The 24,046-nt window shown below is 37.8% G+C and overlaps 2 non-coding genes across 2 annotated transcripts; both read left to right on the top strand.

Moving 5' to 3' along the window:
- The first annotated feature begins 20,442 nt into the window (after window positions 1–20,442).
- Window positions 20,443–20,516, top strand: trnat-agu (transfer RNA threonine (anticodon AGU)). The gene has a single exon. It is a non-coding gene; the product is annotated as a tRNA-Thr (tRNA).
- Window positions 20,517–23,167: 2,651 nt separating this feature from the next.
- On the top strand, window positions 23,168–23,241 carry trnat-ugu (transfer RNA threonine (anticodon UGU)). The gene has a single exon. It is a non-coding gene; the product is annotated as a tRNA-Thr (tRNA).
- The last annotated feature ends 805 nt before the right edge of the window (window positions 23,242–24,046 follow it).

Here is a 24,046-nt window from a genome sequence, read left to right as displayed (position 1 = left end):
CTGATATTTTTCTATCACACAGAACTCCCGACACCTTTCTCCACCCATTCCAACCTGCCTGCACTTGCTTCTTTACCTCTTTCTTTATGATGCCAACTGTATGATTTTTTTAATTATAACTGTTTTAGATTTAAAATGGTATTATTAATGGTATATCATCTGTCTGACCTCGATACATGTGCAGACATGGGCTGCTCCAGAATCCACACCTTTGCCCCTAAATACCTTGTTAATAAGATACTGGTTTGAGCTAGCAGGAAGGCAACAGTAACTCAAATAACCAGTCTTTATACACATGTTGAGCAGAAAAGCGTCTCCGAGTGTACAACATGCTAAGTCTTGGGCTACAGCAGCAGAAGACCACATCGAGTCAGTTACGTACAGGAGTCTGAGACTCCAATGGGTTCAAGAGTTTAGAAAGAAGATTGGTAAAAAGAGCAATTTCGAGCTTCATCTTTTCATGAATTTCTTAAATACTAAAATCTACAACCAACAGCCACAGACACTGATATCATATTTTCCCCCATTCTGATATGAACTGAAATGAACTGATATTAACTGAAGCTCTGTTCTATCCAGATCCCCTATTTCTTGTTAGAGTCTCGTCACTTGGAGTTTGCTTACTGGTACTGAGGATTGTCCACCCAGACAGAGTGGAGATACATTAGATTGCTATAGATAGCACTTTTTGCCACGATTGTGCTGAATTCTCCATTACTGAATTTATATGAATTTTTTGACCATTCCTCTAGAAGTACATTTGACCATCAGATAGATAACTTTACCAGAAAAGACTTCTTGTTAAAACTATAATGAATTCAGAAATTATGCTGATGCTCATTTCACGAGTTGTTTAAAAAGCTTCTGGTTGTGCAATTGCACTTGACTATATAGTGAAGAGTTACAGAAGTGACATTATTTATAATTGCACCAACCGGTGTCACCTAGATGAGGAAGAGTTCCCTTCTGAGCCAAGTTCCTCACAAGGTTTCTTCTTCAGCTGCTCTCGGGCAGTTTTTCCTCTTCAGTGTTAACCTCTGGCTCGTTGATTAGGGCTAAATTAAAGTTTTCTGATTAATATTCAGAATATTTCTATTCATGTGAAGCTGCTTTGCATTAACAGTGAAATGAAGCTCTTCAAGTATATGTATCAAGTATAAGGTAATGTGCACTAATTGCATGAATGAACAGGGGGTACTGGTGTTTCTATTAAAGTGGCCAGTAACCATAGCATCCATAGTTATCCATAACAATACCTAGAACAAAACCATGCTTAGATTTAATAAAAGAAACATAAAAATACTGGTAAAGTGACATGTAACACTCTGCAATTCATCTACTTTTCCTTATTCAACTGCACGGAACATATACTTATTTCTATTTGCAAGGAAATATATGCAGCAGTCAGAAAGAAAGCAGGGGGTGAGAACATTTAAAAATGTACCTTTAAAAAGACAAATGCGTCTGACGTCGAGCACAAAGAGAGGCATTGTGCAACAAGGAGAGACAAAGCTAGTTTAGCTGTCAAGGGCACAGCGTAGGGAACATGGTATTTAAGGTTTTGAGATTTAACAGAGCATGATCTCTGCTCCTGACACCTGTGTAGGTTGGATTCGGCAGGGCTGGCATGCTATAGTTATCGCAGAGCTCAGGAAAAAATGGGCTTACAAATGGCGAAGAGGGGTTTTTTTTGTAGCAGAGTAAAAGAAGTCTGACTTGAAGAGAGCAAAAGGAACCTGTCGATAATAAAAGTGTGTTGAATATGATGTTTCCTCGGTTGGAAAAGAAACTACTGTATTCTATGAACAGATGTAGCTCGAGCTGTTAGTTAAATGCTGTAGCGAAAGGAGGATAGGAAAGCATGCGAGAACATACTGCGTAATAAATACTTCATTTCTAATTTTTTAATTAACGTCCTGCATTAGAGTCCATCAGCAAATTAACTTTGGGTAATTATGATCACAAACAAGGGCCTTGCAGCAGCCAATCCCAACTACTCGAATCGTGGTAATGCAGAGAGACAGACAGCAGGAGCACACACACACACACACACACACACACTCACATGCCTGTGAGCTGAACCATCCATTAAAACACTTACTATACATTTTCAGTATTAAGCCTATGAATCTATGATATACGTTTTTAGGGCATGAAAGACTTCTGACAGTGAGAGTCATGCTCCTTCTTCCCACCAAGTAGCTTTTTATCCTCAGCTCTAGGTACTAATCTGGAAATTGTGTTACGGTGTTGAGCTACTGAATTATTCAAGAGTTTCATTCTGAACCTTTTTGCTGCTAATGACAATGCTTACATTTCTGGGTTGTTTTTTTTTTTTTTTAAGTCACATGCATTGTAGAGAAGTGCAATTGCGAATACATTAAAAAAAAAAAAAACATTGATAAGAAACGTTATGAGTTATTAACCCGTGTGCTTGTTTACTACCATGTGTTGATTGGTCATAGTAGATCGTTTGATGTAGTAACACAAAGCAGGCTAGAGAGCTTCTTAACCCGAAATGAATACGTGTTTCTATTCCAGAAGAGGATGAACTGACCCAAAAGTCACTTGCTTGATAAAGTCATTCGTTCCTTCTCTTCACAGGCGCGTTGAGTGAGGAACGATATCTAGGATGTGTGTAGCTGAGAACTGTGCAAACAGTCAGGCAATACTCTGTATAAATAAACTATAGAACATACACAACACTATGAAATTAAATATACACTACGCTATACAACAGAATATATGCAATAATACAATATGCACAACACTACACAATAGAATATCCACGACAAGACACAAAACACCATGCATGACACTACACTGTAGTATATACACAACAGTACACAATAAAACTCTCTCATCCATGTCTTTATGGACCTTGCTTTGTGCACTGGTGTGCAGTCATGTTGGAACAGGAAGGCGTCATCCCCAAACTGTTCCCACAAAGCAGGGAGCATGAAATTGTCCAAAATGTCTTGGTATGAAGCTGAAGCATTAAGAGTTCCTTTCACTGGAGCTAAGGGGCCGAGTCCAACCCCTGAAAAACAACACCTGAATTCAATGATTTGGAGGGGTGTCCCAAAACTTTTGACAATATATTGTATAAGACACTACACAGCACACTATGCCTGGCACTACTCAATCAAATGTACACTACAGAATAGAATATACACAATATTAAACAATAGAATATCCATGACACTAGATAATAGAATATACACCGCACTACAAACTACACAGTAAAATGTTCTTGACAATACACAATAGAATATCCACAACACTACACAATAGAACATAGACAACAATACACCATAGAATGAACACAACACCACACAACAGAATATCCATGACATGACATGACACAAAACACTATCGATGACACTATACATAACACTATACAGTATAATCTACAGTCATTATGGAGACAGGTGAAAGTCTGTCCTTTTGTTCCAGAAGAAGGTGAAAGATAGTGTGGAGTTAAATGTTGTAGCTTTGTCTGTATTCATCTAAATAATGAATCTAAAAATTGCATTAAATTGTCTATCCATTTGGTGTGAGATTGGGGTCAAAGTGCAGCCACCAAATTATCAACACTTTTGACCCTTGTAACGTCTGAAATAAATAAAATCTCAGTTTAGATTCATGGCTAAAGCTAATCAACTGATCATCCTAAAAATCCTGAACACCGTCCTGACCCTAACGTCTATAGTTTCTTTTTCTCCTACTGAGTTCTACACTTCAGATGCATAAATCAGGATCGAACCTTCGCCCACTTGCTGCTCTCTCTCAACCTTTACACCACCCACATACAGCAGCACCCGGCTTTTAAACCGATCTCCCGGGCATGACCACCTTTACATTTGGCTTTGGGATGAAAAGAAAGCTGTTCTCTCAAAATCAGCTTCAAATACACAAAATGCACTCGAGTGTTAATAACAGTTCCTATTGCTTCACTTTCTAAAAACAAAATGGTTCCTGAGACAGATTTTTTTTTTTTTTTTAATCCAACCTACACAAGGCATGGGAATAAAGACCCGACTGTAGGTGTGTATCCATGGCAACTTTTACACTTTAAGTAATTAGGAAAACGTCTCATGTAGGCCGCCAAGCAAGAATCTCAAAGGATTGACAGATATTAGCGAGCTGGAACCAAATGTGTATGTTATACATGGCAGCTAACTAACGAAAATCATGCAGTAACAAACAATGAATTGTGAGATCCTGTTAAAATTCACAAGTCATATCATTATCAAAAATTTTACTCTTCCAGTAATATTTTTTTAATACAATTTAGGTTTAACTTAATGAAAATGAGGTGAAATATACAACAAATAAATAAATAAATAAATAAATAAATAAATAAATAAATAAATAAATAAATAAATGAATGTTGTTGTTGTTGTTTTGGCTGCTCCCTGTTTGGGGTCAAATAAATAAATAAATAAATAAATAAATGTTGTTGTTGTTGTTGTTGTTTTGGCTGCTCCCTGTTTGAGTTCAAATAAATAAATAAATAAATAAATAAATAAATAAATGTTGTTGTTGTTGTTGTTGTTGTTGTTCTGGCTGCTCCCTGTTTAAGTTCAAATAAATAAATAAATGTTGTTGTTGTTGTTTTGGCTGCTCCCTGTTTGAGTTCAAATAAATAAATAAATAAATAAATAAATAAATAAATAAATAAATAAATAAATAAATGTTGTTGTCATTTTGGCTGCTCCCTGTTTGAGTTCAAATAAATAAAAAAATAAATACATTTTGTTGTTTTTTGGCCCTTCCCTGTCTGGGGTCAAATAAATAACTTAAATATTAATAAATAAATAAATAAATAAATAAAATAAAATAATAATAAAATAAATAAATAAATAAATAAATAAATGTAATGTTCATTTATTGAAAGAAATGTACAAATCTAAAATAATTGCATAAATATTCATTCCCTTGAAGTCAAATTTTGAACATTTCAGTAACACTATTTAATACTTTATAATCAGATTTATTACATTTTGATCTTGCTGTTGAAGAAATATTAGCACATTTTGACTGAAGTAGCTGAATTTATTGCTCTATTACCCCCTAGTGGAATATCATAGATTTTCTTCTTCTAAAAAAAATCTAGCATTTCAGTTACGGTATTCTAAATTAATTTGATGATGGACTATAACATTTATCCACATCCTGACCTATAAATACTTCATTAACAGTACTAGGAAAAATTAAGACAACCCTTATAAAAAATATCTGATTTCAATTTTATGGTGTGCGTATACTACATAAATTTGGCACCTTCAGTCCCAGTGAGTAAACTAGCAGTGATAGTCTTAACTGCCCTTAGTATTCTCCAGCTTTATATTTGCTTCCTTGTCAAGTCACTGCTCCATGCCTCATTATGCTCTTTGTGTAATACAGAAAGTTGCTGACTTTGGTAGTTTGGTATATTCAAGCTTTACTCCAGCTTTTCAGTGAGTTGTGTATATAAGCTCTGTGTCTGCCTATACTTTACACACAATATGTGTGTGTGTGTGTGAGTGAGTTTTCATTCTCTTTTGTTTTAGACATGGAGAAAGGGAACACATTGACATTATTTTTCATTTGGAATCGACAAAGATATAGTTAGTTTATGTGTTAGCATTGCCTCACCCTGTGGCAAGCTATTTTTTAAACACTTTTCTGATACAGTTCGCATCAAAACAACAAATCTGGTGTCTGAGATTTCTCTTTGATTTGAAGGATGTTACACTCTCCTGCTTTCTGCGTAAAGAACAGACCTTATAACTCTTATTTTTCATAGAAATATACACAACAGGTCGTAACATGCAGCTTGCTTTAAAGGCCAGTTTATATATTCTTGCTGGGTGGAAAAGCAATTTCCTTCTGCTTGCTGAGGTCTGGCCGTTCATCTGCTTACGCGATCAATAATGGCTTTATATCTTTATGCAGACTTCCTTTTAAAGCGACTATAAATATGTTATATACGCATCACATCCCACAGCTTCCCTGTCTCTGCAGTCCTGTCATGTGGCTTTGTGCTTTTTCTACATTTACCATTCCATAGCGCTGATCCAGGGTCAGGAGTCTATTCCAGGGGATAAGGCAGAGGGATACACCATGGACGGGGTGCCAACCCATCACAGAGCTCAATACAGACAATTTAGAGATGCTGACACATGTCTTCAGACTGGGGGAAGAGACCTAGAAGAAATCTCTGAAGCACATGGAGAATATGCAAACTCCATACATACAGGGTGAAGGCAGGAATCTAACCCCCAACCTTGAAGGTGTCTAAATATGTTTGCCTCAGACATATTAACCATTACTCCACCAAACCCCTCCACATAAACCATGCTGGCATATGATTTACTTAGCTTTAAAAAGTGTAATCGGACAATTTGGCGATAAAGGAGTGTATATCTAAATTACAACACAACATTTTGGAAGTATGAAATCGTTTTCCAGCTGTACCTCTTGAAAATGTTTCATAAATATTTTAGAAATATTTCAGCATTACGTACATTGCTAAACCTGATATATGGAAAATAAACCCTAAAATGCTGATACAGAGTCTTGGGTTTGCTTGTCCAACAAACTGGCTACCATCTACACCAAGCCATCACAAGCTTCACAAGAAAAAACACACACAACCACACACACAATAAAAATTCAATTCAATTTATTTGTATAGCGCTTTTAACAATGGACATTGTCTCAAAGCAGCTTTACAGAAGCATAGAAACAGAGAAGTTTAAAGTTAAGTTGCTATTTATTCGTAACCTTTATCCCTATGGCAATAAACCAGTGCTGTGGTATCCTCATTAACCAGTTACCTTTACAGTTCTGTTCCCAACACAGAGGGATTGAGGAGGGGCTTCTTCCCATAGGTCATTTGAACCCTCAACCCGGACAACACATAGGACTAGAGTTTGGACTTTTCTGCACAACACCGACGACCTCCACAAATTTTTCTCATCACAGAACAGCATATATTGTACACAACTGCATTTTATTCACAAAAGCCATACTGTTCTGTCACCAATCCATATTCATTATATATATATATAATATTTGCATTTTTTAAACTATTTTTATTACATTTTAATCTATTTTTATTCTGACAAAAAGATTTGAATTAATTTTTTTCATCTCATTGTCTGTACCGATCTATTATCCGATCTATCCTCGGGTCACAGAGAGCCTGCGCCTATCTCAGGTGTCACTGGGCATCAAGGCAGGATACACCCTGGACGCAGTGCCATCCCTTCACAGGGTACACACACACTCACACACTACAGGCAATTTAGAGAAGCATGTCTTTGACTGTGGGAGGAAACCGGAGCACCCAGAGGAAACCCACCAATGACAGGGAGGACATGCAAACACCATACACACAGAGAGCGGGAGAGAGACTCGAACCCATGATGCTGGAGGTGTGAGGCGAACGTGCTAACCCCCATATGAATTAATACTTACTTAAATCTGAGCTAATGGGGAGTTACTGTAAGGCGTGTACTAATCACAAACTAATAAAAAGCTAACCTTAACTCCTACATGAGTCATGTTAGTACACGTCTTAATTCATCCGAAGAGGTGAATGAAATCAAAGCTGCTCTATAAGAAATAATATGAATTAAATGTGCATCATTTCAAACAGATCAGATAATTTACCACACGCAGATGCGTACACAAACATCGCCGGGTGACGCTTTCATAATTTGCTCTCATCTCCTTTCGTAAACATAGAATGACAGACTAAATACCAAAGTAAACACCTCAACCTGTTTTGTGTCATTCTCCCTCCATGTCTCTTCAAATCTCACTGTACACCATTTGAAATGATGCTCATTTAATTCATGTACCTTCCCATAGAGCAGCTTTGATTATTTTTCATCCATGTGTTAATCAATACATTATCTACACTAACATGGTAGTTATTCACGCATGAATTCGCATCATTGTCGAGGCTAGCTCGTTTGGGATTAATAACTCATCCTTATTGCAGACTCAGATATTAGTGCAGGATTATTATTATTAAGTGTTACCCTATTTATACTGTTGTTCTAGGGTGTTCCTCCTGGAATAATCTCCAGATCTACCATAACCCTGACCCATGTAAAGCACTTACTGAACGGTTATTTAACAAGAAGTGCAATGAGGGGATGATTCTCTCTGCATGGATCATCACTTCTAGACTTTTCCACCGACTCAGCAATGTGTTCACCTCAAATCTTCAGTTATTTATTTCGGTCTGACACGCCGTTATTTCTAATGCACTTTTAAACAACCAGAAATGACTGACATGATTTTTTTTTTTTGGAATATGGATTAGAGGACTCATTAAAAGAGTGTAGACTAGACAGGCACCTGCCCAAGAAAAACTGAAGATTGAATGCAACTGGGTTTCATCGAGCTTCCATTTGACTTGGCTCGGAGTCGATCTGGCTGTGAATTAATGTGTTCATTCCTTATAGTCTCAGGCACCCAATTATTTTTTATCTGCTCTTATTGGCTCAATGTGCAACGCATTTGACAAACTGCACTGGGTATTAGTTGGTACTGAAAATCAATCAAAATCATTGATTATAAAGGCCATTAAAATGGTTGCATTTTGTCATTGCCCAAACAAACAATAACTATTAGACTGAAATATCTCAACAATGAAGTAAGCAATATGTATGTGTGTGTGTGTGTGTGTGAGAGGTTGGGTTAACATATTAAATCATTGATTTGTCATCTGTTTTTGGCTCGGAGTCTATCTGGGAGCTGGAGTTGTGGTATTGAATGGTGTTGGAGAAGAAATGAAAGAAAAGTCATTCAAAAACGTTAAAATAATTATGCGGTTCTGGAAAACTGATTAAGTTTGTAATTAAAAATAGATTTTTTTTTTTTCGTTCCAAATTATTTAAAAGGTAAATTCACTCGACCTTCATGATGCATTCATGAGCATTTCAAATCTCTAAAGCAATAGTAGAGGGATTTATAGGGTGTAAGTGTCAAAACCGTGAGAGAGAGAGAGAGAGAGAGGGAGGGGGGGGAGGGAGGGAGAGAGAGAGAGATAGTGAGGAAGGGAGAAAGGGAGAGAGAGAAAGACAGAGAGAGAGAGAGGGAGGGAGAGAGAGAGAGGGAGGGAGAGAGAAAGAGAGAGAGGGAGAGAGAGAGAGAGAGAGAGAGAGGGAGGGAGAGAGGGAGGGAGAGGGGGAGGGAGAGGGGAGGGAGGGGGAGGGAGAGGGGGGGAGGGCAGAGGGGAGGGAGGGGGAGAGAGGGGGGGGAGGGAGAGGGGAGGGAGGTTATGTGTTGTCTGAGAATGTAGTTGCAGCTGTAATAATGGAAATGATTGGTCTATTAAATATCCACCAATGATTTAATGTTTTTTACTTTATTCTTTATAGGAACATGCTTTAGAAGGCTTTCCTCACACCTCTGGAGTTGAGGGTTCGATTCCCGCTTCCACCATCAGCTTCAGGGGTTTCCTTCAGTTTCCACCTCCAGTCCAATGACATGTGTTACAGTCTGATTGACATGTCTAAATTATCCGTAGTGTGTGATGAGTAATGGAACCCTGGTGCCCCTTGTTATATGCCTCGAGTCCCCATGACCATGTGCAGGATAAGCGGTACTGAAGCTGCATGAATGAATGAATGAATGAATGAATGAATGAATGAATGAATGAAGCTCTTGTGGTCCATTTAAATTCAAATCTAGTGTCACGTCCAAGCCGGGGTCAGTGTACCACTACACTACTCAAACTCCTGTCATGAAAGATCTTTCTCATCTGATTGCTGACCAGCACACACTCTATCACACACACACACACAAACACACACACACACACATACTCACATAACTGCACTCTGTGTTCCTTACCAGTCGCTAACAAGCAGTTCTTGCTGTTTTTGATCCTACTCTGTATTTTAGATTCTGATTATTTTTCTGACCCAGGTCATGTTATTTGCATGTTGCCTGACCATTCTCTGTTTGTTTGTTTTTTTATACTTTGTCTCTATCAAACATTTTTGGACTGTTTACAAGCTCCCTCAATGAAACTGAGTACATGCATTTACATCCGTCCCAGTGATACTGTTTTTTTGCTGTTGTTGTTGTTGTTGTTGTTACTAAACCCATTTCATGACCAAACCCTAAATTATGATCAAGTTTGCATTTTTTATAACAACGTTATGTATCCGTACATCTTCTCTTTGCGTTTTGAAAGAAATAAAAGAACAAGTACATTTCTCTAGAATTGCTTTATAAATGATTTTATGTATATAAAGCTTATAATAGTTGTTATAAATACCTGGTGTCAGTACCTTTTCTTTTTCCATACATTTCTTAATCTTTATATACATTAAATAATCTCAGAACACCAGGAAATGTTGTCAGATCCAGAGGTTTATAGAAAATGTTCTTAGCACCTACACACATTTAGGCTCGTATTAAGGATCGTCATCATTTTGGTTCAGGTAAGTTCTCTTCTTTTCTTATCACTCAGTCCTCACATATCCCCACAGTTCTAGGTTACTTGTGGCTGGAAGTGCAAAACCTCACTATAAAGCGAGGCTCTGGGGCTCCAGATATGATTTGACTTTGACTTGACTTTCCTGTTAAGCCAGTTATATTGAAAGGACCAGAATAGATAAGTCTTCCTAGCCTATTAGAACTTCACACTAAAAGCACCAAATCCCCATTCTGCTCATGTACTGTACTACTGAGTTGTACCAAGAAACCTTGGCCAGTCATGATACACCACCCTGGCGAAGAGAGCATTAAGGGTCTTGCTTATGAGCCCAACAGCAGAATTTTGGTGGCGCTTGAACCCTTGATCTTCTAAACAACAGCCCAGAGGTTTAACCATTTGAGCAACTGCTGTCCTAAACCACCCTTAATCAGCCTAAATCACAGCAACACCAAACTACACCCAATGGCGATGCCTGATAATGAAACACCTAAACAATGCCCAATCCTCATCTATTTCACTGTAGACTTGTACAACATATAGAATATTGTCGTGATCATAAAAGGATGATCCTGTGTTATTCCAAGGCCCTTATTCAAAATTTGCTCATATTGCACACTAGGTGCTGTTTGACTTTGCAAAGTTTTCAGTGCATTGTAATGATTTATAATCCCACCACCGGGTAAGTGTCAAGGTGTCAAGGTTTCTCCCTCATGTAATCTCATTGTCACCTCTGGCACTCATTAGAGATCTGTATCCTGAGTTCTGTGAAGCTGCTTTCGTGAAAATGTCTATTGATAAAAGCACTCAGATTTAATTAAGTTGAAAGATTACAGGGTGTAAAAACGAGAAATCGGTGCAATTCAGTTGTTAACTGCCTTCCATGACTTCACTAGTGCACATGGATTAGACTTCCTCAGCTTATGTACTTAAGTGGAGATGCCCCTAAAAGCAGGAACTTGGCTTTTGTAACACTATGTCAACCCTGCACTTTTGTTTTCATGCATGCTGAGCCCCACATGATGGGCAATTGTGCACTTCTAGCCTTGATTGGCACCCTAGTAAAGCAAAATGAATGAATCTGGAGTCTGCCAAGCAACTCGCATTCAAGCAAGCACACTGGGATTTCTTCTTCACTATTAACCGAAGGCTTTATACAAGACTACCAAGACTGATGCCCTGTCAAGGCAGTATGGCAGTAGAAGCAATTATATAAAAGGTTATGCAAGGTATTGAACCACTCCTTTCCTTCTTTCCAAGTAAAACTTTTAGTGTTAAATCACCTTTATACTGGAAAAGTTTCTATTATCTCTAACCCAGGTGCCTTCAATCTTATTATTTCTATAATTTAATAAAACCCTAACATTATCTTTTAAAGACGAAATCAAGTATAGAGTGCAGACATATTAGTCCAGGATTCCTCCAGGCGTCTTTTTGTGATTGTTGCAGCCAAAAATGTCCTGATTTTGCAGCAGCTTTATATTTTTTTTTTTTCATGTGAAGTTTTTTGTGCTTTTCTTTTGTGAAAAACTGCTTGAATTGGCGAAATTAAAAGCACGTGGTTCTTCTTTCAAAACCCTACCAGCAAAAACTCACATGTAATTACTTTCAATGATATCTGTACTCATGTTCAACGCACATGGCTGAATGCCTATCATGATGATGTCACACAATGCCTCTTCTATAAATCTGCGGAGAATATTCAGTATCGTTCTGAAAAAATCGAAGGTCCTCTGAATATTGCGGTTTGCTTGATTTTCCGGACATTGAAAAAATTCCCCAAATTCTGGCAGGAATTCTTCAACAGCTATAGGCCAATAAAGCACTAAGTGCTTAAAATGGCATCCAATCAGCATGAAGCAACTTCATGATCTATGCAGAGTTCTTCACATTGAAGACTTTATTGTAGTACAGTTCATATATTTATTATCTGACCGGAGGAACCTTTAAGAACCCTGGAAGTTTGGCATCTAAAATGCATCATCAGCAGGAAACCTCAATGAGTTCACAAATAAGCTTAATAAATCAGACTCAGACTGTCAATCAGAATGCAATCAATCCATACAATAATTTGACATAAAAGACCACTAAAGAAAACATGCATGGATTATTTGTGGAGACAAAAAAAATATAAAGAGTATAACTTCTCTCAAAATATGATTTGTTTGGGGTTTTTTTTAATGAATGCACAAATTAGGATAATACAGAAATAAGGAAAGCCATTAGAAGCAAATTAGAATTATCGTAATATCATTTATTCCCTTCCAGGGGCGGACTTAGTGATTTGGGAGCCCTAAGCGATTCCAGGTATGGGAATCTCATGCATGTGCAGTACGATAGGAACGTTCCACTATTCATGAATCATGGGGGGGGTCCCGCATTCCAATGTTAAAATCTTAATGGTTATAGACAGACCAAACAATATATGATAGAAAAGTAATAAGTAAGTACTATATGATTTATATAGGCTTCTTGGTATTGGTCAGGGCCCCCTAATTCCCCCGGGCCCTAAGCGGCTGCTTACCTCGCTTATTGTTTAAGTCCGCCCCGTTCCCTTCTTATTAACTCATTACCATCTTCACATCATGTATTAAGTATTCTTTAACAAAAACTTGAAACACAAGCCTCAAACGAAGCATGCCCTATTTTTTTTTTGCCATTTCAAGTTGTATATTTTTTTCTCTATTTGCTCTTAAGAAAGGAGAGATTAAGTGCTTTAAACTAATGATGACTGCCACTGAATATGCTGTAAGTGTTCACTTCAAGTAGACCACGTTACTTTTTCTAACGTGCGCCCGTTTCAAACCCCTGCATTGCAGATGAAGTCTAGTATCATAAAATAGTCACTTAAAAACATGGCTTTAAATACAGCATCTTAAAGAAACATCACTTAGAATCATACTGGCCTTCACTGAGTCACATTCATCTGAACCACATGATCGACCTAATATTGTACTTTACTTCTAACATCATTATAATATAGTATAATATTATAATATAATAATTCAGTCCGTACAGACTAAACTGAACAATTTGCAAAAGAATAGACGGCAATGGCATCCAGTAGGCCAGGTTGAAAATCTGGAGGGAAAATAAAAACAAAATAAAATTACACTGTCGAATTTTGAAAGAAAGTAAGTATTCAGTATATTTTGAATAGTTAATATAAAAGATTCGGCTCTTCTGTTTCCAGTCTAATTTTTTAGCAAGTAACAAAATATTTCTGTTTTGCTTTAAATGCGAGTGAATTCATCTATTCTATTTATCCACCTGTTATCTTACTGGTTCGTAAGGAACCTGGAGCCTATCCCAGGACACTCAGGGCACAAGAACCCTGGACATGATGCCAGCCTATCAAAGGGCACAATCACACACCCATTCACACACTACAGAAATGCGGGAGGAAACCCAAGTACCCAGAGGAAACCCCTGAGGCACGGGAAAAACGTGCAAATGCCACACACACACACACACACACACACACACACAGACAGTGGAGGCAGAAATCGAATCCCCATCCCTGAAGGTGTGAGGCAAATGTGCTAACCACTGAGCTACTATCCCCCCAAAACTATTCATTCTAATCCTAATCTAATCTAAAAAGTATAATCAGAAAGTACTCTTTTGTTATATTCCACACACACAAAATCCTAAGCAAAGCTACATAAATATAACATGAACCTCGATTAGAATGAACCTGCTGACTGTAGAACAATTCCAAGTGAATAAATTCGTGTAATTTTGCTCCACAGAGAGAGTTTGCTCACCTTTGCAAAAACATCAACAGATATTTTTTCCATAATGTAGTGACACTACTGCCTACCCTATTGAACTAAAGTGGATATGACCAGAACATGGCTACTCTAACTGATCTAAACACCAGGTATATATTTATATATATATAAAAAATGTTTATTATTATATAAATATAAAATAGGGGCCTTATCATTTAGCCACTGTCTAATACTAAATGTTTTCATTTTTATTTATTTAAGACCCATCAAAATACAACCCCCCCCCTTCCCATTTTTCATATTTCTATCTTTAAAGCTGGTCTAGAGTCTACATTTCTGACTTTTTTTTTGGGATGAACAGAGTAATCCAATAAAGCAGTGCTATCCCAGCTTCTTCTCTACATGACCGAGATGTTGAAGTGGTGCAATGTGTCAGTCAAATAGGACAAAACCTGCCTGTCCATTCTTATTATTGAGACTTTATGATCCTGTGGGGTTCTGAGAGACACTCGATTAAGATTAAAAGAAAACGTGAATAATTTTAAATCCTCTGGAAGCCCTTGGATGGGACTGTGAGCAACCTCCTCATTAAACTTTCAGCTGAATGGTAATTCAAATTCAGATTTATTGGTCACACACACACACACACACAAAGTATGATGTGTGATAAAATATTTTTTGACTGGCTGTGACACAAAGGTAGAATTTACATGCGAAGCTCCGTTGCCTTGTGTGAGGATCAGACTCACACAATAAGAATAATTTCCGCAATAATGCGAGGATAATAGAATAAGGTTTCTTTCTGACATTGCGAGATGAGCTTAATTCCCTTTGCAGATCCTTCTTGAAGTCGATGTGATGAGAGCAAGAAAACTGTTAAAGTGTAAGGATCTAATGGACTGTAATAAGGGACAAATTGTGCCCCACTGATTAAAACCTATAAGGTAATACTTTACAGTTTAATATAGCTTCCATAACTGACATTAACATTATACAAAATTAGACTTGATTTAACTTTTATAGTTACATTTGTTATCTATATTTAGAATCTTAAGAGGCCCTTAACGCTCTCTGCTCCAGGGGCGCTGCATCATGGCTGACCCCGTGCTCTGACCCCAACCTCCAAGGATGGGATATGCAAGGAAAGAATTTCACTGTGCTGTAATGTATACGTGACAAATAAAGGCTTTTTCTATTTATTAAGGATGGATGAAAATGGCACATCTTTCACTGAAAGATGGTTTTTTCCAACTAAAAGACTACACAAATCTAACACTTTCAATTACAGTTAATTTGAATGATATTAATGATTAGAACGTGATGAAAACACAGGGTTAAAAAAAAAAAAAAAAGAAAAGCTGCTGCTCATAATATTCCAGTTAAATTCACATGGACACTTTCTGACTAATTGCTTTCAGTTTTAAGTTAAAGATATAGAATCTTCCATTTTTGCTGTCAGAGCAAAAATAAATAAATTAAAATAAGCAGACTGCTGCGATGCACTTCAATTAGATTTTTTTTTTTTTAGCTAGCGTATTAGAGCTTGCTTTTTCTGTGGAGAAGAAAAGCAACAACAGAACAAGTATACACCCATGGGCTCAAGCATGACCCCTTCAGTGAGACAGAGGTACCGGCTGCCTCACCCTGTGCTTTTCCAGTGCAGTTTTATGCCAGATCAGGAAAACTAAATACTATAAACACATACAAGAAATACATTATCTATAATACGGAAAGTTAGGAGGCAAAAGATTATATTAGTAAAATAAAAAGAGATAGCATGCGCCAATAACACAGGTTTGGGAGGGATTGAGTCAGTCTGAGGTGAGGCTAAACTCGTCAATGCCTCACATTACGACACGATTTTGACTCTAAAATGATTGAAGTCACACAGAAATCACATTCATAGCTCAGATCATTGGATAAAAGTTAATATTTATCATTATTTTTTTATAACTTTTCATCATACACCATGCCCTGTCATAACCTCCTGTGTATAAACACACTTCATTCTCTACCACTGTCATGTGAGAACTATACGAAAAAAATCTGCTGACTTTTAAATCCAGAGCTGTCCCTGGCGCAGTAAAAGGACCGCAATGACTACAAACATTTCAGCCTTCTCACTGAACACTTACCATCGATGTTACCAATAGGAACTCAGAATGAAGTCTATCCAGATCATTATAGTCCACTATCATATTAATATCACCTTTTGGCACTAGACTGCAAAAAGCATGAAGGCAAGGAGCCTCTGGAGAGCCATGGAGAGTTTTGTATGTAGAATAAAACAGCATGAGTGTTGGGGTAAAAGCTCGGGGATCCCAGTGAGACCAATAAGTGAAGAGGAGGTGAGCAGAAAAACATAGTAAATCAAATGCGTTTAAAAGGCAAACAGAGTGCAGAACTGAGAAGATCTGCAGAAGATCAGTGGGGAAAACAGGAATAAGGTCTCTTGACAATTAGAAAGACACAGCAGTAAATTTAGTAAGTATTATGTGAGGGGTACAACATAACAGGACAGGAAAATAATCAACATTTGGGAGATGTGATGCAACCAGCTGTGAAGCAGAGCTACTGCTAGCATTCGGGACTGTCTATTTCCCAATAATTGCATGACCCGAAGGGTTTTATGACTCTAACACCACAGCAGTGTATCAATAAAGACATTAAAAATGTATTAATGCACAATAGTTATGTTTAATCTTGTGGAATGTCCTTGAGTTTCTTTTCGACTTCCTCTTATATACAACCATTATAGCAACTTCAAATAGTCGTGCTATCACCCGTCTCTCTTGACGTTAATGAGACAAAAAAGGAAAAAACGCAGCTCATCTCATGTTACTGAGAAATTTGAAGGTATAAAGGAAAGCTTATTGACTGTTAAAGGTCTGACATACCTTCTGTAAAATTAAATAAACCTCTTCTTACAGAAACCAATATCTATATCCAAAATAACTATACTTATTAAAGATCTATTTATTATTAGGTATCCATGCAAGTCCCTGGGAATGAGCTGTTAATTAATAAATAATGTATACAATCATAATGGGGCATAATCACTTTAGAAGACATTTCAAATACTGATTCATCTAAAAAACCTTCTACACAAGGAAAATGGAAAAATGGGCAAGTGTAAGGATGCAATGTGATGAAAACTGTGGTGGCTTGATGACTGGATCTCCGAAGGTCTTGAGGGTTGTTCTATAGGAAGAAGTCAAGTTGTTGAAGGCAGTGTGATGCTCCGGGCAATGTTCTGCTGGGAAACCTTGAGTCCTGGCATTCATTTGGATGTTACTTTGACACGTACCTCCTACACTGTTTCAGACCAAGTACAGTCCTTCATGGCAATAGTATTCCCTAATGACAGTGTCCTCTTTCAGCAGCTCCCTGACACACTGAAAATATTGTTCAGGAATGGCTTATGAAACACAACAGAGTTCATGGTGTTGCCTCCAAATTCCCCAGATCTCAATCTGTACATCTGTCCAAAATGCTGGACAAACAAGTCCAACCCATTGCGGTCAGGCCTCACATTTTACAGAATCTGCTGCTAATGTCTTGGTGCCAGATACCACAGCAGCACCTTCAGAGGTTATGTGGAGACCATGCCTCGACGACTCTTAAGGAGAAACTACACAATATTAGGCAGGAGGTTTTAATGTTATGGCTGATCGGTGTATGTACTGTATGTATGAATACATATATGCACACAGATGTTTTGGGCAAGATCAATATCTGACAAAATAATGTCTAATCTAACCCCAAACACTAAAACTATTTTATGTACATTTACCCTATGTAAAGATAAGTTTAAGTGTTTATGGGCTCAACATTTTCAATAGTAATTTTAAAAAATGTCTTAAAGGATAAGTCCAGCTTATTGTTCAGCTATGTGTGTGTACATGTGTATGCGCATGTGTGTGTGTGTGTGTGTGAGTGTCTGAAATGCATTGTTTTCAGCAAGGCTATATGTATCTGTAGGGCATTCAAGCTCCTGCAGTTCGTATTCACCAATTAGTGTCAGTACAGGTTGGCCCTACAACAAAATATAGACCTCCTACACACAAGCACACACACACACACACACACACATACACACACACATAAGTCTTCAGTTAATCTGCTACCCTTCGGTAATTATGAAAGTGGTTGATTTTGCTGCCAAAAACTGTGCACTGAGCAAAGTGGGTATCATAACTCTCATACTGCAGAAACTCATGTCTGTAAGATTTTGACCAATTTAAATAAAATTGAATAGCTAGGCTAGGATTGCTTTCCAAATGCAGTTGATTTCATCACACTTTTAGGATTGAGGAACGTGCAGTATGTAGGTGAACATAACCTTCCCAACATACTATTCGTTTAGCGCTTTTAACAACTCACATTGTTGCAAAGCAGACTCTAAAATGAACCCATCCTCATCTGAGTGACACCAACGACCTTCTACAACTGTATCTAGTCAAGTGTAATTGTGTAATCAGGAGCTTTCAAGCAACTTGTGAACAGCGTAGTTTCTGAATTCATTATAGATTTAACATCAATTCCTTCCTGCTGAAGCCATCAATTGTTTTTAATTGATGGAGAGCTGAGCAAGAATTCAGTGCAATGGACAGAACTTGCAATAGCACAATGTCCTGAATTCAAGAAACTAAATAAAAAACCTCAGTCAGTAAAATGTTAACGACTGAATTTTGTCATTAAAGCTTTAAAATATATATAAAATAAGACACAACCAGGCCAATGACTGCAGTTTTTAACATCTATTACAATGAACATCAGCATTTTTATCCATTTATAGTTCCACTTAATGTAGTAAAAGTTAGCGACTGTTATCACTTATGTGACAGCAGCTATGGACAGCACTTCCCTCCATTTATACTCTCTTGATGTAAAATAACATTTCACAAATCTATATATGTGGATCATTTGCCACACTATAGAATGAGTGTGTTCATATAAACCTGTGATTTGAATTTGGATGTTACTTTGACACGTACCACCTACACTGTTGCAGACCAAGTACAGTACTTCATGGCAACAGTATACCCTAATGACAGTGTCCTCTGACACACTGCAAATATTGTTCAGGAATGGTTTATGAAACACAACAAAGAGTTCACGGTGTTGCCTCCAAATTCCCCAGATCTCAATCTGTACATCTGTTGAACATGCTGGACAAACAAGTCCAACCCATTGCGGTCAGGCCAGATACCACAGCAGCACCTTCAGAGGTTATGTGGAGACCATGCCTCGACAACTCAGAGCTGTTAAGGAGAAACTACACAATATTAGGCAGGAGGTTTTAATGTTATGGCTGATCTACTGTATGTATGAATATATATATGCACACAGATGTTTTGGGCAAGATCAATATCTGACAAAATAATGTCTAATCTAACCCCAAACAGAGGAAGTACTATTTTATGTACATGTACCCTATGTAAAGATAAGTTTAAGTAAGGCTATATGTATCTGTAGGGCATTCAAGCTCCTGCAGTTCGTATTCACCAGTTAGTGTCAGTACAGGTTGGCCCTACAACAAAATATAGACCTCCTATACACAAGTATGGACAGTACTTCCCTCCACTTATACTCACTTGATGTAAAATAACATTTCACAAATCCATATACATGGATCATCTGCCAGATTTTAGAATGAGTGTGTTCATATAAACCTGTGATTTGAATTACTTCTATAGGAATATTGTCAGAGCTGTGGTTAGAGAATATGAATCAAGACTGATTCATACAGATGTGTGAATTCATCAGTGCTACAGCATTAAGGAATCTACATTTACAGTATTTGGCAGATACCCTTATCCAGAGTTACTTACATTAATCTCCATTTTATACAACTGAGCAAGCTGCAGCTTGGCAGACCGGGAATTAGAAATAACAAGCATCTGACCGTTAGTCCAACACCTTAACCACAGACCTATCACTTAACCAAAGCAAGGACCTGAACACGAATTTAAAGCTTTTATATCCAACAGTAAAGGTGTTTTGCAATGAAACACAATCTGGCTTTCAAAAATAAATGACTATAGTAAATATTCTTACACTTTATCCTAAGGTTTTCTTGGTATTTGTCCAGGATAAACCAAGCTGAAAACCACAATATTAAAAATATTATCATCAGATTTAAATCTTAATATTCAAACACCTGTTTGACATTTTCTATACACATTTATTCCACAGTGCTGCTGAGTTCTCAAACCTTATTGGTTAGAAGGTTTTCCCAACTTCTACAACATTTTTTGTGGCGCTGTGGCTTAGTTGGTTAAAGCGCCTGTCTAGTAAACAGGAGATCCTGGGTTCAAATCCCAGCAGTGCCTTTCTCATCTGTTGGTGTAGAAGCCATGCCTTCAATCTTTTTCTTAGGAAAGTGCTAGCTCAAGTGGTTAAGGCTCTGGGTTGTTGACAAGAAGTTTGGGGTTCTACCCCCAGCACCACCAAGCTGCCATGGTTGGGCCCTGCTCCAGGGGTGTAGCATCATGGCTGATCCTGTGCTCTGACCCCAACCCTCCAAGGATGGGATATTTGAAGAAAGAATTTCATTGTGCTGTAATGTACTTGTGACAAATAAAGGCTACGTACTTATCTTCTTCTTCTTTCGGCTTTTCCCTTCAGGGGTCTCCACAGCGAATTATCTCTCTCCACCTATCCCTATCTTCTGCATCCTCAACACTTGCCCCCACTAGCTTCATATCCTCATTTATTACATCCATATACCTCCTCTTTGGCCTTCCTCTTTTCCTCCTGCCTGGCAGCTCCATGTCCTACATTCTCCTACCAATATACTCACTCTCCCTCCTCTGAACATGTCCAAACCATCTTAACCTGGCCTCCCTAACTTTGTCCCCCAAATGTCCAACATGAGCTGTCCCTCTGATGTACTCGTTCCTAATCCTGTCCAACCGTGTCACTCCCAAAGAGAACCTCAACATCTTCAGCTCTGCTACCTCCAGCTCTGACCCCTGTCTCTTCCTCAGTGTCACTGCCTCTAAACCATACAGCATGGCCGGTCTCACCACTGTCTTGTACACCTTCCCCTTGATTCCCCTGCTGTGGACTGATCTTCATGTTGGTTTATCTTTTTTAACAACAAATGCACAATGTCTTTAATGTCTCAAAGCAAGAGTAGACATTCTGAGCTATAAATTGTTTAAACAAACAATCTAATAGGGAACCTGTCCAATATTTTCCAATATTTTTCAACAAATGAAGAACAGGTGAGCTCAAACAGAAGGAGTTGTTTGAGACATCTAGTTGTAAATATTAAAAAACAAAACAAAATGAAAGATAAAGTTCTGATCTATCATCTTACATTCAACAATTGATTTCAAACTCACTCACTTCTTCACTGTATAGCAAAAACAAATAGAACTGGCCTTGATGTTCCAATCCTAATGGAAGGGACAGAAAGTGAGAACAGGAACTAACTTTTCTTGTGGATGTTACATAATATTAAACAATAAAACTGTTGTGTTACTAATTATTTAAAAAGTTAACATTGAAAATGTGTTCTTTGCTAATAAATAGCATAGTTGACAATTTATTGTGATATAAGTAATAAACAATAACATTTCAGGACGTGTTTTTACTTAAAAGTAATCAAGTTCAGTTGGTAACTCTACTTTGCAATCCATTCTAAGCTTTTTATTCCTTATTTATTCACTGTCCCAATACATTTTGAAATTGTTAACAGTCACTGCAGTTTCAGGCAGGCAGTGGTAGCTCAAGTGGTTAAGGCTCTGGGTTGTTGACCGGAAGCCCCAGCACAGCCAAGGTACTGTTGGGCCCTTGAGCAAGGCCCTTAACCCTCTCTGCTCCAGTACCATGGCTGACCCTGTGCTCTGACCCCAACCTCCAAGGATGGGATATGCAAAGAAAGAATTTCACTGTGCAGTAATGTATATGTGACAAATAAAGGCTATTTCTATTTCTAGTATATTAGGTATAAATTATTATTATTATTCCTTTTGGGTAAAATCTAGTACTGAAATGTCGAGTGGCACATCTTCAAGTGAGACATCTCACAGTCTGCTGAGGGTTAAACTAAGGAAAGTGAAAGAAACTAAGGAAACGATTCTGCAAAAAAAAAGTGAATTCCTCAGGGAGAGAGAGAGAGAGAGAGAGAGAGAGAGCGAGAGAGAAAGGCTACTGATGCACAACTTCAGATCATTCTACTTCAGTCCTCATTAGGCCATAGTGAGCTGTCCACAGTTTGTCCTCTGAGGACACTAATATAGACCTGGAGGCTTGACGATGCTGCTCTGTGACTAACAACACAGCCAGGATTGACCATACAGCACTGTGCAGGCAGGTAAGAGTATAATGAGGTGGGATTTTTTTGCCACAAAATGGCATGCTTCTTTTTTTGGGGGGGGATTTTTCATGCATATTGCTCAACCACCGTAATTTAACATCCAGACACATGATACAGACCCTTAACCTCCCCAATTCACTACCACGGTCTGACGGAACAGAGCAGTACAAAAGGTTATGAGCGCTGCTACAAGGGGATTCGTTGGTTTCCTAGAACTTGTTGAAGGTCAGAGCTGTAAATTTTTAGCAGTCTGCTTAAATTAGGGGTGAAAATAAGGGATAAACTACATCAGAAACTTCCCATTACTACAGAAGTAGGCTGTTTAATTTGTAATTGTGATACACTCGTATAAAATCTTTGGGTTTTTCTTCTCACAAAAAGGTTCATTCATTATCTATTTAAAAGTCTTTTTGTTAAAGAAACATCCCTTTAACTCTGCACAGTGAGTACACTTAGAATGATACGATCATATAAATTCAATGAGCCTCATTCATAAAGCTGGATACAAACGGAAGTATTTGTACTACACAAAATATCGGGTGTTCATTATCCTACTCATGCTCCTGAGTGTGAGTAAACTTATGCAGAAGAAGACTAAATAATATAAACCTGCACACATTACTGCAACTTTTATATGGCTGTGGTAAGCTTATTCGAGGCGCTGTGGCTTAGTTGGTTAAAGCGCCTGTCTTGTAAACAGGAGATCCTGGGTTCAACTCCCAGCAGTGCCTTACTCATCTGTTGGTGTAGAAGCCATGCCTCTAAGTTGCCTATTTCCAGAGTGACCTACAGAAGAGCATTGGTGTCTTTCTGAAAAAGTCTCATGCTTGTTCCATAGGACAGGCTATTAGAAGAACATTCTGTGAAACCTTGTTTGTTGTAATCAAAGTCAACACAAACAGATAAAACTAATCATTTAGTTATGACAAAAGTAATGCAACCATTAAAACAATGATGGACTGGTCTGTCTTCACCCAGCCATAAACTTTAAATGAAGTAAACAAATGCTTGAGCTAATAGAAGATTTATTGCATGCCATGTTTATGAGGGAAAGGATGTATAAAGTAGTCTGGCAAATGAGCTGAGACACTTAAAACAAATTAGTGTAGAATGTCACACACATGATCACTTTGCCACGATTTTTCTCCCCCGTTTTCATGTCACAGCATTTTAGTTAATTCACATGTAGATTCTGATCTTTTCAGGTGCTGTTACAATGCTAAATATATTATATTGGCATAGAGTTGAGTCAAAACTTCCATTTCTTAGTCATTTCATTTTACAGCCATCTTTGCATGCGACCATTTATGGAGTTCTGTGGGTGTCGCTAAATGCAAATGAGATATGCTTTGTATCTTAATAGTGATTAGCATAAACTTTTTCACAATTTAAATAGGGTTTTTCAGTCAGTCCTTCAAGCACAACTAGAATCACGTTAGCATTGCCTACCTGCATAAAAAACATGGCTATGTTAAATTGGCAAGTGAAGTGGGAGGAAAGCAGGGAACCCGGCGGAATCCCACACGGCTGTGGGGG

This window comes from Hemibagrus wyckioides, linkage group LG29 (genome assembly GCF_019097595.1).
Source record: "Hemibagrus wyckioides isolate EC202008001 linkage group LG29, SWU_Hwy_1.0, whole genome shotgun sequence".
In the NCBI taxonomy this organism is placed as follows: domain Eukaryota; kingdom Metazoa; phylum Chordata; class Actinopteri; order Siluriformes; family Bagridae; genus Hemibagrus; species Hemibagrus wyckioides.
The sequence above is the reverse complement of the archived record's forward strand: the minus strand, read 5'-3'. Positions and strand labels throughout refer to the sequence as shown.